At 42.6% G+C, this 21,836-nt stretch overlaps 1 protein-coding gene across 1 annotated transcript in view; it reads left to right on the top strand.

The window, feature by feature from the left end:
* Window positions 1-21,836, top strand: part of LOC148431500 (uncharacterized) — a 163,884-nt gene that overhangs the window by 60,064 nt on the left and 81,984 nt on the right. The window lies entirely within an intron of this gene.

Here is a 21,836-nt window from a genome sequence, read left to right as displayed (position 1 = left end):
GTGTCCTGTTATTATTATAAAGGGGGAGCAGCTTGTTGTGTCCTGTTATTATTATTATACAGGGGGAGCAGCCTGTGGTGTCATGTTATTATTATTATACAGGGGGAGCAGCCTGTGGTGTCCTGTTATTATTATTATACAGGGGGGGCAGCCTCTGGTGTCTTATTATTATTATTATTATATAGGGGGAGCAGCCTGTGGTGTCCTGTTATTTTTATTATACAGGGGTAGCAGCCTGTGGTGTCCTGTTATTATTATACAGGGGGAGCAGCTTGTGGTGTCCTGTTATTATTATTATACAGGGGGAGCAGCCTGTGGTGTCCTGTTATTATTATAAAGGGGGAGCAGCTTGTTGTGTCCTGTTATTATTATTATACAGGGGGAGCAGCCTGTGGTGTCCTATTATTATTATTATACAGGGGGAGCAGCCTGTGGTGTCCTGGTATTATTATTCTATAGGGGAAGCAGCCTGTGGTGTCCTGTTATTATTATTATACAGGGGGAGCAGCCTGTGGTGTCCTGTTATTATTATTATACAGGGGGAGCAGCCTGTGGTGTCCTGTTATTATTATAATACAGGGGGAGCAGCCTGTGTTGTCCTGGTTTTATTATTCTATAGGGGAAGCAGCCTGTGGTCTTCTATTATTATTATTATATAGGGGGAGCAGCCTGTGGTGTCCTGTTATTTTTATTATACAGGGGGAGCAGCCTGTGGTGTCCTGTTATTTTTATTATACAGGGGGAGCAGCCTGTGGTGTCCTGTTATTATTATTATACAGGGGGAGCAGCCTGTGGTGTCCTATTATTATTATTATACAGGGGGAGCAGCCTGTGATGTCCTATTATTATTATTATACAGGGGGAGCAGCCTGTGGTGTCCTGTTATTATTATTCAACAGGGGAAGCAGCCTGTGGTGTCCTGTTGTTGTTATTATACAGGGGGAGCGGCCTGTGGTGTCCTGTTATTATTATTATTTTTATACAGGGGGAGCAGCTTGTGGTGTCCTGTTGTTGTTATTATTATTATTATTATTATTATTATTATTATACAGGGGGAGCAGCCTGTGGTGTCCTGTTATTATTATACAGGGGGAGCAGCTTGTGGTGTCCTGTTATTATTATAATTATTTTTATTATTATACAGGGGGAGCAGCCTGTGGTGTCCTGTTATTATTATTATACAGGGGGAGCAGCCTGTGTTGTCCTGGTATTATTATTCTATAGGGGAAGCAGCCTGTGGTGTCCTATCATTATTATACAGGGGGAGCAGCCTGTGGTGTCCTGTTATTATTATTATACAGGGGGAGCAGCCTGTGGTGTCCTATTATTATTATACAGGGGGAGCAGCCTGTGGTGTCCTGTTATTATTATACAGGGGGAGCAGCTTGTGGTGTCCTGTTATTATACAGGGGGAGCAGCTTGTGGTGTCTTGTTATTATTATACAGGGGGAGCAGCCTGTGGTGTCCTGTTATTATTATAATTATTTTTATTATTCTTTAGGGGGAGCAGCCTGTGGTGTCCTGTTATTATTATTATACAGGGGAGCAGCCTGTGTTGTCCTGGTATTATTATTCTTTATAGGGGAAGCAGCCTGTGGTGTCCTATTATTATTATTATACAGGGGGAGCAGCCTGTGGTGTCCTGTTATTATTATACAGGGGGAGCAGCTTGTGGTGTCCTGTTATTATTATACAGGGGGAGCAGCTTGTGGTGTCCTGTTATTATTATTATACAGGGGGAGCAGCCTGTGGTGTCCTGTTATTATTATTATACAGGGGGATCAGCCTGTGGTGTCCTGGTATTATTATTCTATAGGGGAAGCAGCCTGTGGTGTCCTGTTATTATTATTATACAGGGGGAGCAGCCTGTGGTGTCCTGTTATTTTTATTATACAGGGGGAGCAGCTTGTGGTGTCCTGTTATTATTATTATTATTATTATTATACAGGGGGAGCAGCCTGTGGTGTCCTGTTATTATTATACAGGGGGAGCAGCTTGTGGTGTCCTGTTATTATTATTATACAGGGGGAGCAGCCAGTGGTGTCCTGTTATTATTATACAGGGGGAGCATCTTGTGGTGTCCTGTTATTATTATAATTATTTTTATTATTATACAGGGGGAGCAGCCTGTGGTGTCCTGTTATTAATATTATACAGGGGGAGCAGCCTGTGGTGTCCAGTTATTATTATTATACAGGGGGAGCAGCCTGTGGTGTCCTGTTATTATTATTATACAGGGGGAGCAGCCTGTGGTGTCCTGTTATTATTATTATACAGGGGGAGCAGCCTGTGGTGTCCTGTTATTAATATTATACAGGGGGAGCAGCCTGTGTTGTCCTGGTATTATTATTCTATAGGGGAAGCAGCCTGTGGTGTCCTATTATTATTATTATTATTATTATTATTATTATTATACAGGGGGAGCAGCCTGTGGTGTCCTGTTGTTGTTATTATACAGGGGGAGCGGCCTGTGGTGTCCTGTTATTATTATTATTATTATTATTATTATTATACAGGGGGAGCAGCTTGTGGTGTCCTGTTATTATTATTATTATTATTATTATTATAATACAGGGGGAGCAGCCTGTGGTGTCCTGTTATTATTATACAAGGGGAGCAGCTTGTGGTGTCCTGTTATTATTATTATACAGGGGGAGCAGCCTGTGGTGTCCTGTTATTATAATTTTACAGGGGGAGCAGCCTGTGGTGTCCTGGTATTATTATTCTATAGGGGAAGCAGCCTGTGGTGTCCTGTTATTATTATTATACAGGGGGAGCAGCCTGTGGTGTCCTGTTATTTTTATTATACAGGGGGAGCAGCTTGTGGTGTCCTGTTATTATTATTATACAGGGGGTGCAGCCAGTGGTGTCCTGTTATTATTATACAGGGGAAGCAGCTTGTGGTGTCCTGTTATTATTATAATTATTTTTATTATTATACAGGGGGAGCAGCCTGTGGTGTCCTGTTATTCTTATTATACAGGGGGAGCAGCCTGTGGTGTCCTGTTATTATTATACAGGGGGAGCAGCTTGTGGTGTCCTGTTATTATTATTATACAGGGGGAGCAGCCTGTGGTGTCCTGTTATTATTATTCTATAGGGGGAGCAGCCTGTGGTGTCCTGTTATTATTATTATTATACAGGGGGAGCAGCCTGTGTTGTCCTGGTATTATTCTATAGGGGAAGCAGCCTGTGGTGTCGTATTATTATTATACAGGGGGAGCAGCCTGTGGTGTCCTGTTATTATTATACAGGGGGAGCAGCTTGTGGTGTCCTGTTATTATTATTATACAGGGGGAGCAGCCTGTGGTGTCCTGTTATTATTATTATTATTATTATTATTATTATTATTATTATTATACAGGGGGAGCAGTCTGTGGTGTCCTGTTATTATTATACAGGGGGAGCAGCCTGTGGTGTCCTGTTGTTGTTATTCTATAGGGGGAGCAGCCTGTGGTGTCCTGTTATTATTATTATACAGAGAGAGCAGCCTGTGGTGTCCTGTTATTATTATTATACAGGGGGAGCAGCCTGTGGTGTCCTGTTATTATAATTTTACAGGGGGAGCAGCCTGTGGTGTCCTGGTATTATTATTATACAGGGGGAGCAGCTTGTGGTGTCCTGTTATTATTATTATACAGGGTGAGCAGCCTGTGGTGTCCTGGTATTATTATTCTATAGGGGAAGCAGCCTGTGGTGTCCTGTTATTATTATTATACAGGGGGAGGAGCCTGTGGTGTCCTGTTATTATTATAATTATTTTTATTATTATACAGAGGGAGCAGCCTGTGGTGTCCTGTTGTTGTTATTATTATTATTATACAGGGGGTGCAGTCTGTGGTGTCCTGTTATTATTATACAGGGGGAGTAGCTTGTGGTGTCCTGTTATTATTATTATACAATGGGAGCAGCCTGTGGTGTCCTGTTATTATTATTATACAGGGGGAGCAGCCTGTGGTGTCCTGGTATTATTATTCTATAGGGGAAGCAGCCTGTGGTGTCCTGTTATTATTATAATTATTTTTATTATTATACAGAGGGAGCAGCCTGTGGTGTCCAGTTATTATTATCCGGGGGGAGCAGCTTGTGGTGTCCTATTATTATTATAAATGGTGGAGCAGCCTGTGGTATCCTGTTATTATTATTCAACAGGGGCAGCAGCCTGTGGTGTCCTGTTATTATTATCCGGGGGGAGCAGCTTGTGGTGTCCTGTTATTATTATTATACAGGGGGAGCAGCCTGTGGTGTCCTGTTATTATTATTATACAGGGGGAGCAGCTTGTGGTGTCCTGTTATTTTTATTATACAGGTGGAGCAGCCTGTGGTGTCCTGTTATTATTATTATTATTATACAGGGGGAGCAGCCTGTGGTGTCCTGTTATTATTATACAGGGGGAGCAGCCTGTGGTGTCCTGTTGTTGTTATTCTATAGGGGGAGCAGCCTGTGGTGTCCTGTTATTATTATTATACAGAGAGAGCAGCCTGTGGTGTCCTGTTATTATTATTATACAGGGGGAGCAGCCTGTGGTGACCTGTTATAATTTTACAGGGGGAGCAGCCTGTGGTGTCCTGGTATTATTATTCTATAGGGGAAGCAGCCTGTGGTGTCCTCTTATTATTATTATACAGGGGGAGCAGCCTGTGGTGTCCTGTTATTTTTATTATACAGGGTGAGCAGCTTGTGGTGTCCTGTTGTTATTATTATTATACAGGGGGAGCAGCCTGTGGTGTCCTGTTATTATTATACAGGGGGAGCAGCTTGTGGTGTCCTGTTATTATTATCATTATTTTTATTATTATACAGGGGGAGCAGCCTGTGGTGTCCTGTTATTATTATTATACAGGGGGAGCAGCCTGTAGTGTCCTGTTATTCTTATTCTATAGGGGGAGCAGCCTGTGGTGTCCTGTTATTACTATTATTATACAGGGGGAGCAGCCTGTGTTGTCCTGGTATTATTCTATAGGGTGAGCAGCTTGTGGTGTCCTGTTATTATTATTATACAGGGGGAGCAGCCTGTGGTGTCCTGTTATTATTATACAGGGGGAGCAGATTGTGGTGTCCTGTTATTATCATTATTTTTATTATTAGACAGGGGGAGCAGCCTGTGTTGTCCTGTTGTTATTATTATTATTATTATTATTATACAGGGGGAGCAGCCTGTGGTGTCCTGTTATTATTATACAGGGGAGCAGCTTGTGGTGTCCTGTTATTATTATTATACAGGGGGAGCAGCCTGTGGTGTCCTGTTATTATTATACAGGGGGAGCAGCCTGTGGTGTCCTGTTATTATTATTATACAGGGGGAGCAGCCTGTGGTGTCCTGGTATTATTATTCTATAGGGGAAGCAGCCTGTGGTGTTCGGTTATTATTATAATTATTTTTATTATTATACAGGGGGAGCAGCCTGTGGTGTCCTGTTATTATTACTATACAGGGGGAGCAGCTTGTGGTGTCCTGTTATTTTTATTATACAGGTGGAGCAGCCTGTGGTGTTCTGTTATTATTATTATTATTATTATTATTATACAGGGGGAGCAGCCTGTGGTGTACTGTTATTATTATACAGGGGGAGCAGCTTGTGGTGTCCTGTTATTATTATTATACAGGGGGAGCAGCCTGTGGTGTCCTGTTATTATTATACAGGAGGAGCAGCTTGTGGTGTCCTGTTATTATTATTATACAGGGGGAGCAGCCTGTGGTGTCCTGTTATTATAATTTTACAGGGGGAGCAGCCTGTGGTGTCCTGGTATTATTATTCTATAGGGGAAGCAGCCTGTGGTGTCCTGTTATTATTATTATACAGGGGGAGCAGCCTGTGGTGTCCTGTTATTTTTATTATACAGGGGGAGCAGCTTGTGGTGTCCTGTTATTATTATTATACAGGGGGTGCAGCCTGTGGTGTCCTGTTATTATTATACAGGGGGAGCAGCCTGTGGTGTCCTGTTATTATTATACAGGGGGAGCAGCTTGTCGTGTCCTGTTATTATTATACAGGGGGAGCAGCCTGTGGTGTCCTGTTATTATTATACAGGGGGAGCAGCTTGTGGTGTCCTGTTATTATTATTATACAGGGGGAGCAGCCTGTGGTGTCCTGTTATTATTATTCTATAGGGGGAGCAACCTTTGGTGTCCTGTTATAATTATACAGGGGGAGCAGCTTGTGGTGTCCTGTTATTATTATTATTATTATACAGAGTGAGCAGCCTGTGGTGTCCAGTTATTATTATTATACAGAGGGAGCAGCCTGTGGTGTCCTGTTATTATTATTATACAGGGGGAGTAGCCTGTGGTGTCCTGTTATTATTATTCAACAGGGGGAGCAGCCTGTGGTGTCCTGTTATTATTATACAGGGGGAGCAGCCTGTGGTGTCCTGTTATTATTATACAGGGGGAGCAGCTTGAGGTGTCCTGTTATTATTATTATACAGGGGGAGCAGCTTGTGGTGTCCTGTTATTATTATTATTATACAGGGGGAGCAGCCTGTGGTGTCCTGTTATTATTCTTTAGGGGGAGCTGCCTGTGGTGTCCTGTCATTATTATTCTATAGGGGGAGCAGCCTGTGGTGTCCTATTATTATTATTATACAGGGGGAGCAGCCTGTGGTGTCCTGTTATTTTTATTATACAGGGGGAGCAGCCTGCGGTGTCCTATTATTATTATAAATGGTGGAGCAGCCTGTGGTGTCCTGTTATTATTATTCAACAGGGGCAGCAGCCTGTGGTGTCCTGTTATTATTATTATTATACAGGGGGAGCAGCCTGTGGTGTCCTGTTATTATTATACAGGGGGAGCAGCTTGTGGTGTCCTGTTATTATTATTTTACAGGGGTAGCAGCCTGTGGTGTCCTGTTATTATTATTATACAGAGGGAGCAGCCTGTGTTGTCCTGTTGTTATTATTATACAGGGGGAGCAGACTGTGGTGTCCTGTTATTATTATTATTATTCTATAGGGGGAGCAGACTGTGGTGTCCTGTTATTATTATTATACAGGGGGTGCAGCCTGTGGTGTCCTGTTATTATTATTATACAGGGGGAGCGGCCTGTGGTGTCCTGTTATTATTATTATACAGGGGGAGTGGCCTGTGGTGTCCTGTTATTATTACTATTATACAGGGGGAGCAGCTTGTGGTGTCCTGTTATTATTATTATTCAGAGGGAGCAGTTTGTGGTGTCCTGTTATTATTATTATACAGGGGGAGCAGCCTGTGGTGTCCTGTTATTATTATACAGGGGGAGCAGCTTGTGGTGTCCTGTTATTATTATTATTATTATTATACAGGGGGAGCAGCCTGTGGTGTCCTGTTATTATTATACAGGGGGAGCAGCTTGTGGTGTCCTGTTATTATTATTATACAGGGGGAGCAGCCTGTGGTGTCCTGTTATTATTATACAGGGGGATCAGCTTGTGGTGTCCTGTTATTATTATAATTATTTTTATTATTATACAGGGGGAGCAGCCTGTGGTGTCCTGTTATTATTATTATACAGGGGGAGCAGCCTGTGGTGTCCTGTTATTATTATTATACAGGGGGAGCAGCCTGTGGTGTCCTGTTATTATTATTATACAGGGGGAGCAGCTTTTGGTGTCCTCTTATTATTATTATACAGGTGGAGCAGCCTGTGGTGTCCTGTTATTATTATTCTATAGGGGGAGCAGCCTGTGGTGTCCTGTTATAATTATACAGGGGGAGCAGCTTGTGGTGTCCTGTTATTATTATTATTATACAGAGGGAGCAGCCTGTGGTGTCCTGTTATTATTATTCTATAGGGGGAGCAGCCTGTGGTGTCCTGTTATTATTATACAGGGGGAGCAGCCTGTGGTGTCCTGTTATTATTATACAGGGGGAGCAGCCTGTGGTGTCCTGTTATTATTATTATACAGGGGGAGCAGCCTGTGGTGTCCTGTTATTATTATTATACAGGAGCAGCAGCCTGTGGTGTCCTGTTATTATTATTATACAAGGGGAGCAGCCTGTGTTGTCCTGGTATTATTATTCTATAGGGGAAGCAGCCTGTGGTGTCCTATTATTATTATTATATAGGGGGAGCAGCCTGTGGTGTCCTGTTATTTTTATTATACAGGGGGAGCAGCCTGTGGTGTCCTGTTATTTTTATTATACAGGGGGAGCAGCCTGTGGTGTCCTATTATTATTATTATTATACAGGGGGAGCAGCCTGTGGTGTCCTGTTATTATTATTATACAGAGAGAGCAGCCTGTGGTGTTCTGTTATTATTATTATTATTATTATTATACAGGGGGAGCAGCCTGTGGTGTCCTGTTATTATTATTATTCAGAGGGAGCAGTTGGTGGTGTCCTGTTATTATTATTACACAGGGGGAGCAGCCTGTGGTGTCCTGTTATTATTATGCAGGGGGAGCAGCTTGTGGTGTCCTGTTATTATTATACAGGGGGAGCAGCCTGTGGTGTCCTGTTATTATTATTCTATAGGGGGAGCAGCCTGTGGTGTCCTGTTATTATTATTCTATAGGGGGAGCAGCCTGTGGTGTCCTGTTATTATTATTATACAGGGGAGCAGCCTGTGGTGTCCTGTTGTTATAATTATACAGGGGGAGCAGCCTGTGGTGTCCTGGTATTATTATTCTATAGGGGAAGCACCCTGTGGTGTCCTGTTATTATTATTATACAGGGAGAGGAGCCTGTGGTGTCCTGTTATTATTATTATAAAGGGGGGGAGCAGCCTGTGGTGTCCTGTTATTATTATACAGTGGGAGCAGGTTGTGGTGTCCTGTTATTATTATAATTATTTTTATTATTATACAGGGGGAGCAGCCTGTGGTGTCATGTTATTATTATTATACAGGGGGAGCAGCCTGTGGTGTCCTGTTATTATTATTATACAGGGTTGGGCAGCCTCTGGTGTCCTGTTTTTATTATTATACAGGGGTAGCAGCCTGTGGTGTCCTGTTATTATTATACAGGGGGAGCAGCTTGTGGTGTCCTGTTATTATTATTATACAGGGGGAGCAGCCTGTGGTGTCCTGTTATTATTATTCTATAGGGGGAGCAGCGTGTGGTGTCCTGTTATTATTATTATTATACAGGGGGAGCAGCCTGTGTTGTCCTGGTATTATTATTCTATAGGGGAAGCAGCCTGTGGTGTCCTATTATTATTATACAGGGGGAGCAGCCTGTGGTGTCCTGTTATTATTATACAGGGGGAGCAGCTTGTGGTGTCCTGTTATTATTATAAAGGGGGAGCAGCTTGTTGTGTCCTGTTATTATTATTATACAGGGGGAGCAGCCTGTGGTGTCCTATTATTATTATTATACAGGGGGAGCAGCCTGTGGTGTCCTGGTATTATTATTCTATAGGGGAAGCAGCCTGTGGTGTCCTGTTATTATTATTATACAGGGGGAGCAGCCCGTGGTGTCCTGTTATTATTATTATACAGGGGGAGCAGCCTGTGGTGTCCTGTTATTATTATTATACAGGGGGAGCAGCCTGTGTTGTCCTGGTTTTATTATTCTATAGGGGAAGCAGCCTGTGGTGTCCTGTTATTATTATTATATAGGGGGAGAAGCCTGTGGTGTCCTGTTATTTTTATTATACAGGGGGAGCAGCCTGTGGTGTCCTGTTATTTTTATTATACAGGGGGAGCAGCCTGTGGTGTCCTATTATTATTATACAGGGGGAGCAGCCTGTGGTGTCCTATTATTATTATTATACAGGCGGAGCAGCCTGTGATGTCCTATTATTATTATTATACAGGGGGAGCAGCCTGTGGTGTCCTGTTATTATTATTCAACAGGGGGAGCAGCCTGTGGTGTCCTGTTGTTGTTATTATACAGGGGGAGCGGCCTGTGGTGTCCTGTTATTATTATTATTATACAGAGGGAGCAGCTTGTGGTGTCCTGTTATTATTATAAAGGGGGAGCAGCTTGTGGTGTCCTGTTATTATTATACAGGGGGAGCAGCTTGTGGTGTCCTGTTATTATTATAATTATTTTTATTATTATACAGGGGGAGCAGCCTGTGGTGTCCTGTTATTATTATTCTATAGGGGGAGCAGCCTGTGGTGTCCTGTTATTATTATTATACAGGTGGAGCAGCCTGTGTTGTCCTGGTATTATTATTCTATAGGGGAAGCAGCCTGTGGTGTCCTATCATTATTATACAGGGGGAGCAGCCTGTGGTGTCCTGTTATTATTATTATACAGGGGGAGCAGCCTGTGGTGTCCTATTATTATTATACAGGGGGAGCAGCCTGTGGTGTCCTGTTATTATTATACAGGGGCAGCAGCTTGTGGTGTCCTGTTATTATTATACAGGGGGAGCAGCTTGTGGTGTCTTGTTATTATTATACAGGGGGAGCAGCCTGTGGTGTCCTGTTATTATTATAATTATTTTTATTATTCTTTAGGGGGAGCAGCCTGTGGTGTCCTGTTATTATTATACAGGGGAGCAGCCTGTGTTGTCCTGGTATTATTATTCTATATAGGGGAAGCAGCCTGTGGTGTCCTATTATTATTATTATTATTATTATACAGGGGGAGCAGCCTGTGGTGTCCTGTTATTATTATACAGGGGGAGCAGCTTGTGGTGTCCTGTTATTATTATACAGAGGGAGCAGCTTGTGGTGTCCTGTTATTATTATTATACAGGGGGAGCAGCCTGTGGTGTCCTGTTATTATTATTATACAGGGGGATCAGCCTGTGGTGTCCTGGTATTATTATTCTATAGGGGAAGCAGCCTGTGGTGTCCTGTTATTATTATTATACAGGGGGAGCAGCCTGTGGTGTCCTTTTATTTTTATTATACAGGGGGAGCAGCTTGTGGTGTCCTGTTATTATTATTATTATTATTATTATTATTATTATACAGGGGGAGCAGCCTGTGGTGTCCTGTTATTATTATACAGGGGGAGCAGCTTGTGGTGTCCTGTTATTATTATTATACAGGGGGAGCAGCCAGTGGTGTCCTGTTATTATTATACAGGGGGAGCATCTTGTGGTGTCCTGTTATTATTATAATTATTTTTATTATTATACAGGGGGAGCAGCCTGTGGTGTCCTGTTATTATTATTATACAGGGGGAGCAGCCTGTGGTGTCCTGTTATTATTATTATACAGGTGGAGCAGCCTGTGGTGTCCTGTTATTATTATTATACAGGGGGAGCAGCCTGTGGTGTCCTGTTATTAATATTATACGGGGGGAGCAGCCTGTGTTGTCCTGGTATTATTATTCTATAGGGGAAGCAGCCTGTGGTGTCCTATTATTATTATTATTATTATACAGGGGGAGCAGCCTGTGGTGTCCTGTTATTTTTATTATACAGGGGGAGCAGCCTGTGATGTCCTATTATTATTATTATACAGGGGGAGCAGCCTGTGGTGTCCTGTTATTATTATTCAACAGGGGGAGAAGCCTGTGGTGTCCTGTTGTTGTTATTATACAGGGGGAGCGGCCTGTGGTGTCCTGTTATTATTATTATTATTATTATTATTATTATACAGGGGGAGCAGCTTGTGGTGTCCTGTTATTATTATTATTATTATTATTATTATAATACAGGGGGAGCAGCCTGTGGTGTCCTGTTATTATTATACAAGGGGAGCAGCTTGTGGTGTCCTGTTATTATTATTATACAGGGGGAGCAGCCTGTGGTGTCCTGTTATTATAATTTTACAGGGGGAGCAGCCTGTGGTGTCCTGGTATTATTATTCTATAGGGGAAGCAGCCTGTGGTGTCCTGTTATTATTATTATACAGGGGGAGCAGCCTGTGGTGTCCTGTTATTTTTATTATACAAGGGGAGCAGCTTGTGGTGTCCTGTTATTATTATTATACAGGGGGTGCAGCCTGTGGTGTCCTGTTATTATTATACAGGGGAAGCAGCTTGTGGTGTCCTGTTATTATTATAATTATTTTTATTATACAGGGGGAGCAGCCTGTGATGTCCTGTTATTCTTATTATACAGGGGGAGCAGCCTGTGGTGTCCTGTTATTATTATTATACAGGGGGAGCAGCCTGTGGTGTCCTGTTATTATTATACAGGGGGAGCAGCCTGTGGTGTCCTGTTATTATTATTCTTTAGGGAGAGCTGCCTGTGGTGTCCTGTTATTATTATACAGGGGGAGCAGCCTGTGTTGTCCTGGTATTATTATTCTATAGGGGAAGCAGCCTGTGGTGTCCTATTATTATTATACAGGGGGAGCAGCCTGTGGTGTCCTGTTATTATTATACAGGGGGAGCAGCTTGTGGTGTCCTGTTATTATTATAAAGGGGGAGCAGCTTGTTGTGTCCTGTTATTATTATTATACAGGGGGAGCAGCCTGTGGTGTCCTATTATTATTATTATTATACAGGGGGAGCAGCCTGTGGTGTCCTGGTATTATTATTCTATAGGGGAAGCAGCCTGTGGTGTCCTGTTATTATTATTATACAGGGGGAGCAGCCTGTGGTGTCCTGTTATTATTATTATACAGGGGGAGCAGCCTGTGGTGTCCTGTTATTATTATTATACAGGGGGAGCAGCCTGTGTTGTCCTGGTTTTATTATTCTATAGGGGAAGCAGCCTGTGGTGTCCTGTTATTATTATTATATAGGGGGAGAAGCCTGTGGTGTCCTGTTATTTTTATTATACAGGGGGAGCAGCCTGTGGTGTCCTGTTATTTTTATTATACAGGGGGAGCAGCCTGTGGTGTCCTATTATTATTATACAGGGGGAGCAGCCTGTGGTGTCCTATTATTATTATTATACAGGGGGAGCAGCCTGTGATGTCCTATTATTATTATTATACAGGGGGAGCAGCCTGTGGTGTCCTGTTATTATTATTCAACAGGGGGAGCAGCCTGTGGTGTCCTGTTGTTGTTTTTCTTATACAGGGGGAGCGGCCTGTGGTGTCCTGTTATTATTATTATACAGGGGGAGCAGCTTGTGGTGTCCTGTTATTATTATACATGGGGAGCAGCTTGTGGTGTCCTGTTATTATTATACAGGGGGAGCAGCTTGTGGTGTCCTGTTATTATTATAATTATTTTTATTATTATACAGGGGGAGCAGCCTGTGGTGTCCTGTTATTATTATTCTATAGGGGGAGCAGCCTGTGGTGTCCTGTTATTATTATTATACAGGGGGAGCAGCCTGTGTTGTCCTGGTATTATTATTCTATAGGGGAAGCAGCCTGTGGTGTCCTATCTTTATTATACAGGGGGAGCAGCCTGTGGTGTCCTGTTATTATTATTATACAGGGGGAGCAGCCTGTGGTGTCCTATTATTATTATACAGGGGGAGCAGCCTGTGGTGTCCTGTTATTATTATACAGGGGCAGCAGCTTGTGGTGTCCTGTTATTATTATACAGGGGGAGCAGCTTGTGGTGTCTTGTTATTATTATACAGGGGGAGCAGCCTGTGGTGTCCTGTTATTATTATAATTATTTTTATTATTCTTTAGGGGGAGCAGCCTGTGGTGTCCTGTTATTATTATACAGGGGAGCAGCCTGTGTTGTCCTGGTATTATTATTCTATATAGGGGAAGCAGCCTGTGGTGTCCTATTATTATTATTATTATACAGGGGGAGCAGCCTGTGGTGTCCTGTTATTATTATACAGGGGGAGCAGCTTGTGGTGTCCTGTTATTATTATACAGGGGGAGCAGCTTGTGGTGTCCTGTTATTATTATTATACAGGGGGAGCAGCCTGTGGTGTCCTGTTATTATTATTATACAGGGGGATCAGCCTGTGGTGTCCTGGTATTATTATTCTATAGGGGAAGCAGCCTGTGGTGTCCTGTTATTATTATTATACAGGGGGAGCAGCCTGTGGTGTCCTGTTATTTTTATTATACAGGGGGAGCAGCTTGTGGTGTCCTGTTATTATTATTATTATTATTATTATTATTATTATTATTATTATTATACAGGGGGAGCAGCCTGTGGTGTCCTGTTATTATTATACAGGGGGAGCAGCTTGTGGTGTCCTGTTATTATTATTATACAGGGGGAGCAGCCAGTGGTGTCCTGTTATTATTATACAGGGGGAGCATCTTGTGGTGTCCTGTTATTATTATAATTATTTTATTATTATACAGGGGGAGCAGCCTGTGGTGTCCTGTTATTATTATTATACAGGGGGAGCAGCCTGTGGTGTCCTGTTATTATTATTATACAGGGGGAGCAGCCTGTGGTGTCCTGTTATTATTATTATACAGGGGGAGCAGCCTGTGGTGTCCTGTTATTAATATTATACGGGGGGAGCAGCCTGTGTTGTCCTGGTATTATTATTCTATAGGGGAAGCAGCCTGTGGTGTCCTATTATTATTATTATTATACAGGGGGAGCAGCCTGTGGTGTCCTGTTATTTTTATTATACAGGGGGAGCAGCCTGTGGTGTCCTATTATTAATATTATACAGGGGGAGCTGCCTGTGGTGTCTTATTATTATTATTATACAGGGGGAGCAGCCTGTGGTGTCCTGTTATTTTTATTATACAGGGGGAGCAGCCTGTGATGTCCTATTATTATTATTATACAGGGGGAGCAGCCTGTGGTGTCCTGTTATTATTATTCAACAGGGGGAGAAGCCTGTGGTGTCCTGTTGTTGTTATTATACAGGGGGAGCGGCCTGTGGTGTCCTGTTATTATTATTATTATTATTATTATTATTATTATTAACAGGGGGAGCAGCTTGTGGTGTCCTGTTATTATTATTATTATTATTATTATTGGTGTCCTGTTATTATTATACAAGGGGAGCAGCTTGTGGTGTCCTGTTATTATTATTATACAGGGGGAGCAGCCTGTGGTGTCCTGTTATTATAATTTTACAGGGGGAGCAGCCTGTGGTGTCCTGGTATTATTATTCTATAGGGGGAGCAGCCTGTGGTGTCCTGTTATTTTTATTATACAGGGGGAGCAGCTTGTGGTGTCCTGTTATTATTATTATACAGGGGGTGCAGCCTGTGGTGTCCTGTTATTATTATACAGGGGAAGCAGCTTGTGGTGTCCTGTTATTATTATAATTATTTTTATTATTATACAGGGGGAGCAGCCTGTGGTGTCCTGTTATTCTTATTATACAGGGGGAGCAGCCTGTGGTGTCCTGTTATTCTTATTATACAGGGGGAGCAGCCTGTGGTGTCCTGTTATTATACAGGGGGAGCAGCTTGTGGTGTCCTGTTATTATTATTATACAGGGGGAGCAGCCTGTGGTGTCCTGTTATTATTATTCTATAGGGGGAGCAGCCTGTGGTGTCCTGTTATTATTATTATTATACAGGGGGAGCAGCCTGTGTTGTCCTGGTATTATTCTATAGGGGAAGCAGCCTGTGGTGTCCTATTATTATTATACAGGGGGAGCAGCCTGTGGTGTCCTGTTATTATTATACAGGGGGAGCAGCTTGTGGTGTCCTGTTATTATTATACAGGGGGAGCAGCTTGTGGTGTCCTGTTAATATTATTATACAGGGGGAGCAGCCTGTGGTGTCCTGGTATTATTATTCTATAGGGGAAGCAGCCTGTGGTGTCCTGTTATTATTATTATACAGGGGGAGCAGCCTGTGGTGTCCTGTTTTTATTATAATTATTTTTATTATTATACAGAGGGAGCAGCCTGTGGTGTCCTGTTGTTGTTGTTGTTATTATTATTATTATTATTATAGAGGGGGAGCAGCCTGTGGTGTCCTGTTATTATTATACAGGGGGAGTAGCTTGTGGTGTCCTGTTATTATTATTATACAGGGGGAGCAGCCTGTGGTGTCCTGTTATTATTATTATACAGGGGGAGCAGCCTGTGGTGTCCTGGTATTATTATTCTATAGGGGAAGCAGCCTGTGGTGTCCTGTTGTTATTATTATAATTATTTTTATTATTATACAGAGGGAGCAGCCTGTGGTGTCCAGTTATTATTATCCGGGGGGAGCAGCTTGTGGTGTCCTGTTATTATTATTATACAGGGGGAGCAGCCTGTGGTGTCCTGTTAATAATAATAATAATAATAATATTATTATTATTATACAGGGGAAGCAGCCTGTGGTGTCCAGTTATTATTATCCGGGGGGAGCAGCTTGTGGTGTCCTGTTATTATTATTATACAGGGGGAGCAGCCTGTGGTGTCCTGTTATTATTATTATACAGGGGGAGCAGCTTGTGGTGTCCTGTTATTTTTATTATACAGGTGGAGCAGCCTGTGGTGTCCTGTTATTATTATTATTATTATTATTATACAGGGGGAGCAGCCTGTGGTGTCCTGTTATTATTATACAGGGGGTGCAGCCTGTGGTGTCCTGTTGTTATTATTCTATAGGGGGAGCAGCCTGTGGTGTCCTGTTATTATTATTATACAGAGAGAGCAGCCTGTGGTGTCCTGTTATTATTATTATACAGGGGGAGCAGCCTGTGGTGTCCTGTTGTTATAATTTTACAGGGGGAGCAGCCTGTGGTGTCCTGGTATTATTATTCTATAGGGGAAGCAGCCTGTGGTGTCCTCTTATTATTATTATACAGGGGGAGCAGCCTGTGGTGTCCTGTTATTTTTATTATACAGGGTGAGCAGCTTGTGGTGTCCTGTTATTATTATTATACAGGGGGAGCAGCCTGTGGTGTCCTGTTATTATTATACAGGGGGAGCAGCTTGTGGTGTCCTGTTATTATTATCATTATTTTTATTATTATACAGGGGGAGCAGCCTGTGGTGTGCTGTTATTATTATTATACAGGGGGAGCAGCCTGTGGTGTCCTGTTATTCTTATTATACACGGGGAGCAGCCTGTGGTGTCCTGTTATTATTATACAGGGGGAGCAGCTTGTGGTGTCCTGTTATTATTATTATACAGGGGGAGCAGCCTGTGGTGTCCTGTTATTTTTATTATACAAGGGGAGCAGCTTGTGGTGTCCTGTTATTATTATTATACAGGGGGTGCAGCCTGTGGTGTCCTGTTATTATTATACAGGGGAAGCAGCTTGTGGTGTCCTGTTATTATTATAATTATTTTTATTATACAGGGGGAGCAGCCTGTGATGTCCTGTTATTCTTATTATACAGGGGGAGCAGCCTGTGGTGTCCTGTTATTATTATTATACAGGGGGAGCAGCCTGTGGTGTCCTGTTATTTTTATTATACAAGGGGAGCAGCTTGTGGTGTCCTGTTATTATTATTATACAGGGGGTGCAGCCTGTGGTGTCCTGTTATTATTATACAGGGGAAGCAGCTTGTGGTGTCCTGTTATTATTATAATTATTTTTATTATACAGGGGGAGCAGCCTGTGATGTCCTGTTATTCTTATTATACAGGGGGAGCAGCCTGTGGTGTCCTGTTATTATTATTATACAGGGGGAGCAGCCTGTGGTGTCCTGTTATTATTATACAGGGGGAGCAGCCTGTGGTGTCCTGTTATTATTATTCTTTAGGGGGAGCTGCCTGTGGTGTCCTGTTATTATTATACAGGGGGAGCAGCCTGTGTTGTCCTGGTATTATTATTCTATAGGGGAAGCAGCCTGTGGTGTCCTATTATTATTATACAGGGGGAGCAGCCTGTGGTGTCCTGTTATTATTATACAGGGGGAGCAGCTTGTGGTGTCCTGTTATTATTATAAAGGGGGAGCAGCTTGTTGTGTCCTGTTATTATTATTATACAGGGGGAGCAGCCTGTGGTGTCCTATTATTATTATACAGGGGGAGCAGCCTGTGGTGTCCTGGTATTATTATTCTATAGGGGAAGCAGCCTGTGGTGTCCTGTTATTATTATTATACAGGGGGAGCAGCCTGTGGTGTCCTGTTATTATTATTATACAGGGGGAGCAGCCTGTGGTGTCCTGTTATTATTATTATACAGGGGGAGCAGCCTGTGTTGTCCTGGTTTTATTATTCTATAGGGGAAGCAGCCTGTGGTGTCCTGTTATTATTATTATATAGGGGGAGAAGCCTGTGGTGTCCTGTTATTTTTATTATACAGGGGGAGCAGCCTGTGGTGTCCTGTTATTTTTATTATACAGGGGGAGCAGCCTGTGGTGTCCTATTATTATTATACAGGGGGAGCAGCCTGTGGTGTCCTATTATTATTATTATACAGGGGAGGCAGCCTGTGATGTCCTATTATTATTATTATACAGGGGGAGCAGCCTGTGGTGTCCTGTTATTATTATTCAACAGGGGGAGCAGCCTGTGGTGTCCTGTTGTTGTTTTTCTTATACAGGGGGAGCGGCCTGTGGTGTCCTGTTATTATTATTATACAGGGGGAGCAGCTTGTGGTGTCCTGTTATTATTATACAGGGGGAGCAGCTTGTGGTGTCCTGTTATTATTATACAGGGGGAGCAGCTTGTGGTGTCCTGTTATTATTATAATTATTTTTATTATTATACAGGGGGAGAAGCCTGTGGTGTCCTGTTATTATTATTCTATAGGGGGAGCAGCCTGTGGTGTCCTGTTATTATTATTATACAGGGGGAGCAGCCTGTGTTGTCCTGGTATTATTATTCTATAGGGGAAGCAGCCTGTGGTGTCCTATCATTATTATACAGGGGGAGCAGCCTGTGGTGTCCTGTTATTATTATTATACAGGGGGAGCAGCCTGTGGTGTCCTATTATTATTATACAGGGGGAGCAGCCTGTGGTGTCCTGTTATTATTATACAGGGGCAGCAGCTTGTGGTGTCCTGTTATTATTATACAGGGGGAGCAGCTTGTGGTGTCTTGTTATTATTATACAGGGGGAGCAGCCTGTGGTGTCCTGTTATTATTATAATTATTTTTATTATTCTTTAGGGGGAGCAGCCTGTGGTGTCCTGTTATTATTATACAGGGGAGCAGCCTGTGTTGTCCTGGTATTATTATTCTATATAGGGGAAGCAGCCTGTGGTGTCCTATTATTATTATTATTATACAGGGGGAGCAGCCTGTGGTGTCCTGTTATTATTATACAGGGGGAGCAGCTTGTGGTGTCCTGTTATTATTATACAGGGGGAGCAGCTTGTGGTGTCCTGTTATTATTATTATACAGGGGGAGCAGCCTGTGGTGTCCTGTTATTATTATTATACAGGGGGATCAGCCTGTGGTGTCCTGGTATTATTATTCTATAGGGGAAGCAGCCTGTGGTGTCCTGTTATTATTATTATACAGGGGGAGCAGCCTGTGGTGTCCTGTTATTTTTATTATACAGGGGGAGCAGCTTGTGGTGTCCTGTTATTATTATTATTATTATTATTATTATTATTATTATACAGGGGGAGCAGCCTGTGGTGTCCTGTTATTATTATACAGGGGGAGCAGCTTGTGGTGTCCTGTTATTATTATTATACAGGGGGAGCAGCCAGTGGTGTCCTGTTATTATTATACAGGGGGAGCATCTTGTGGTGTCCTGTTATTATTATAATTATTTTATTATTATACAGGGGGAGCAGCCTGTGGTGTCCTGTTATTATTATTATACAGGGGGAGCAGCCTGTGGTGTCCTGTTATTATTATTATACAGGGGGAGCAGCCTGTGGTGTCCTGTTATTATTATTATACAGGGGGAGCAGCCTGTGGTGTCCTGTTATTAATATTATACGGGGGGAGCAGCCTGTGTTGTCCTGGTATTATTATTCTATAGGGGAAGCAGCCTGTGGTGTCCTATTATTATTATTATTATACAGGGGGAGCAGCCTGTGGTGTCCTGTTATTTTTATTATACAGGGGGAGCAGCCTGTGGTGTCCTATTATTAATATTATACAGGGGGAGCTGCCTGTGGTGTCTTATTATTATTATTATACAGGGGGAGCAGCCTGTGGTGTCCTGTTATTTTTATTATACAGGGGGAGCAGCCTGTGATGTCCTATTATTATTATTATACAGGGGGAGCAGCCTGTGGTGTCCTGTTATTATTATTCAACAGGGGGAGAAGCCTGTGGTGTCCTGTTGTTGTTATTATACAGGGGGAGCGGCCTGTGGTGTCCTGTTATTATTATTATTATTATTATTATTATTATTATTATACAGGGGGAGCAGCTTGTGGTGTCCTGTTATTATTATTATTATTATTATTATTATTATAATACAGGGGGAGCAGCCTGTGGTGTCCTGTTATTATTATACAAGGGGAGCAGCTTGTGGTGTCCTGTTATTATTATTATACAGGGGGAGCAGCCTGTGGTGTCCTGTTATTATAATTTTACAGGGGGAGCAGCCTGTGGTGTCCTGGTATTATTATTCTATAGGGGAAGCAGCCTGTGGTGTCCTGTTATTATTATTATACAGGGGGAGCAGCCTGTGGTGTCCTGTTATTTTTATTATACAGGGGGAGCAGCTTGTGGTATCCTGTTATTATTATTATACAGGGGGTGCAGCCTGTGGTGTCCTGTTATTATTATACAGGGGAAGCAGCTTGTGGTGTCCTGTTATTATTATAATTATTTTTATTATTATACAGGGGGAGCAGCCTGTGGTGTCCTGTTATTCTTATTATACAGGGGGAGCAGCCTGTGGTGTCCTGTTATTCTTATTATACAGGGGGAGCAGCCTGTGGTGTCCTGTTATTATACAGGGGGAGCAGCTTGTGGTGTCCTGTTATTATTATTATACAGGGGGAGCAGCCTGTGGTGTCCTGTTATTATTATTCTATAGGGGGAGCAGCCTGTGGTGTCCTGTTATTATTATTATTATACAGGGGGAGCAGCCTGTGTTGTCCTGGTATTATTCTATAGGGGAAGCAGCCTGTGGTGTCCTATTATTATTATACAGGGGGAGCAGCCTGTGGTGTCCTGTTATTATTATACAGGGGGAGCAGCTTGTGGTGTCCTGTTATTATTATACAGGGGGAGCAGCTTGTGGTGTCCTGTTAATATTATTATACAGGGGGAGCAGCCTGTGGTGTCCTGGTATTATTATTCTATAGGGGAAGCAGCCTGTGGTGTCCTGTTATTATTATTATACAGGGGGAGCAGCCTGTGGTGTCCTGTTTTTATTATAATTATTTTTATTATTATACAGAGGGAGCAGCCTGTGGTGTCCTGTTGTTGTTGTTGTTATTATTATTATTATTATTATTATTATAGAGGGGGAGCAGCCTGTGGTGTCCTGTTATTATTATACAGGGGGAGTAGCTTGTGGTGTCCTGTTATTATTATTATACAGGGGGAGCAGCCTGTGGTGTCCTGTTATTATTATTATACAGGGGGAGCAGCCTGTGGTGTCCTGGTATTATTCTATAGGGGAAGCAGCCTGTGGTGTCCTGTTGTTATTATTATAATTATTTTTATTATTATACAGAGGGAGCAGCCTGTGGTGTCCAGTTATTATTATCCGGGGGGAGCAGCTTGTGGTGTCCTGTTATTATTATTATACAGGGGGAGCAGCCTGTGGTGTCCTGTTAATAATAATAATAATAATAATATTATTATTATTATACAGGGGAAGCAGCCTGTGGTGTCCAGTTATTATTATCCGGGGGGAGCAGCTTGTGGTGTCCTGTTATTATTATTATACAGGGGGAGCAGCCTGTGGTGTCCTGTTATTATTATTATACAGGGGGAGCAGCTTGTGGTGTCCTGTTATTTTTATTATACAGGTGGAGCAGCCTGTGGTGTCCTGTTATTATTATTATTATTATTATTATACAGGGGGAGCAGCCTGTGGTGTCCTGTTATTATTATACAGGGGGAGCAGCCTGTGGTGTCCTGTTGTTATTATTCTATAGGGGGAGCAGCCTGTGGTGTCCTGTTATTATTATTATACAGAGAGAGCAGCCTGTGGTGTCCTGTTATTATTATTATACAGGGGGAGCAGCCTGTGGTGTCCTGTTGTTATAATTTTACAGGGGGAGCAGCCTGTGGTGTCCTGGTATTATTATTCTATAGGGGAAGCAGCCTGTGGTGTCCTCTTATTATTATT

The sequence above is a fragment of the Taudactylus pleione genome, unplaced genomic scaffold, assembly GCF_031769625.1.
Source record: "Taudactylus pleione unplaced genomic scaffold, aTauple2 ptg002219l, whole genome shotgun sequence".
Lineage (NCBI taxonomy): Eukaryota > Metazoa > Chordata > Amphibia > Anura > Myobatrachidae > Taudactylus > Taudactylus pleione.
The sequence above is the reverse complement of the archived record's forward strand: the minus strand, read 5'-3'. Positions and strand labels throughout refer to the sequence as shown.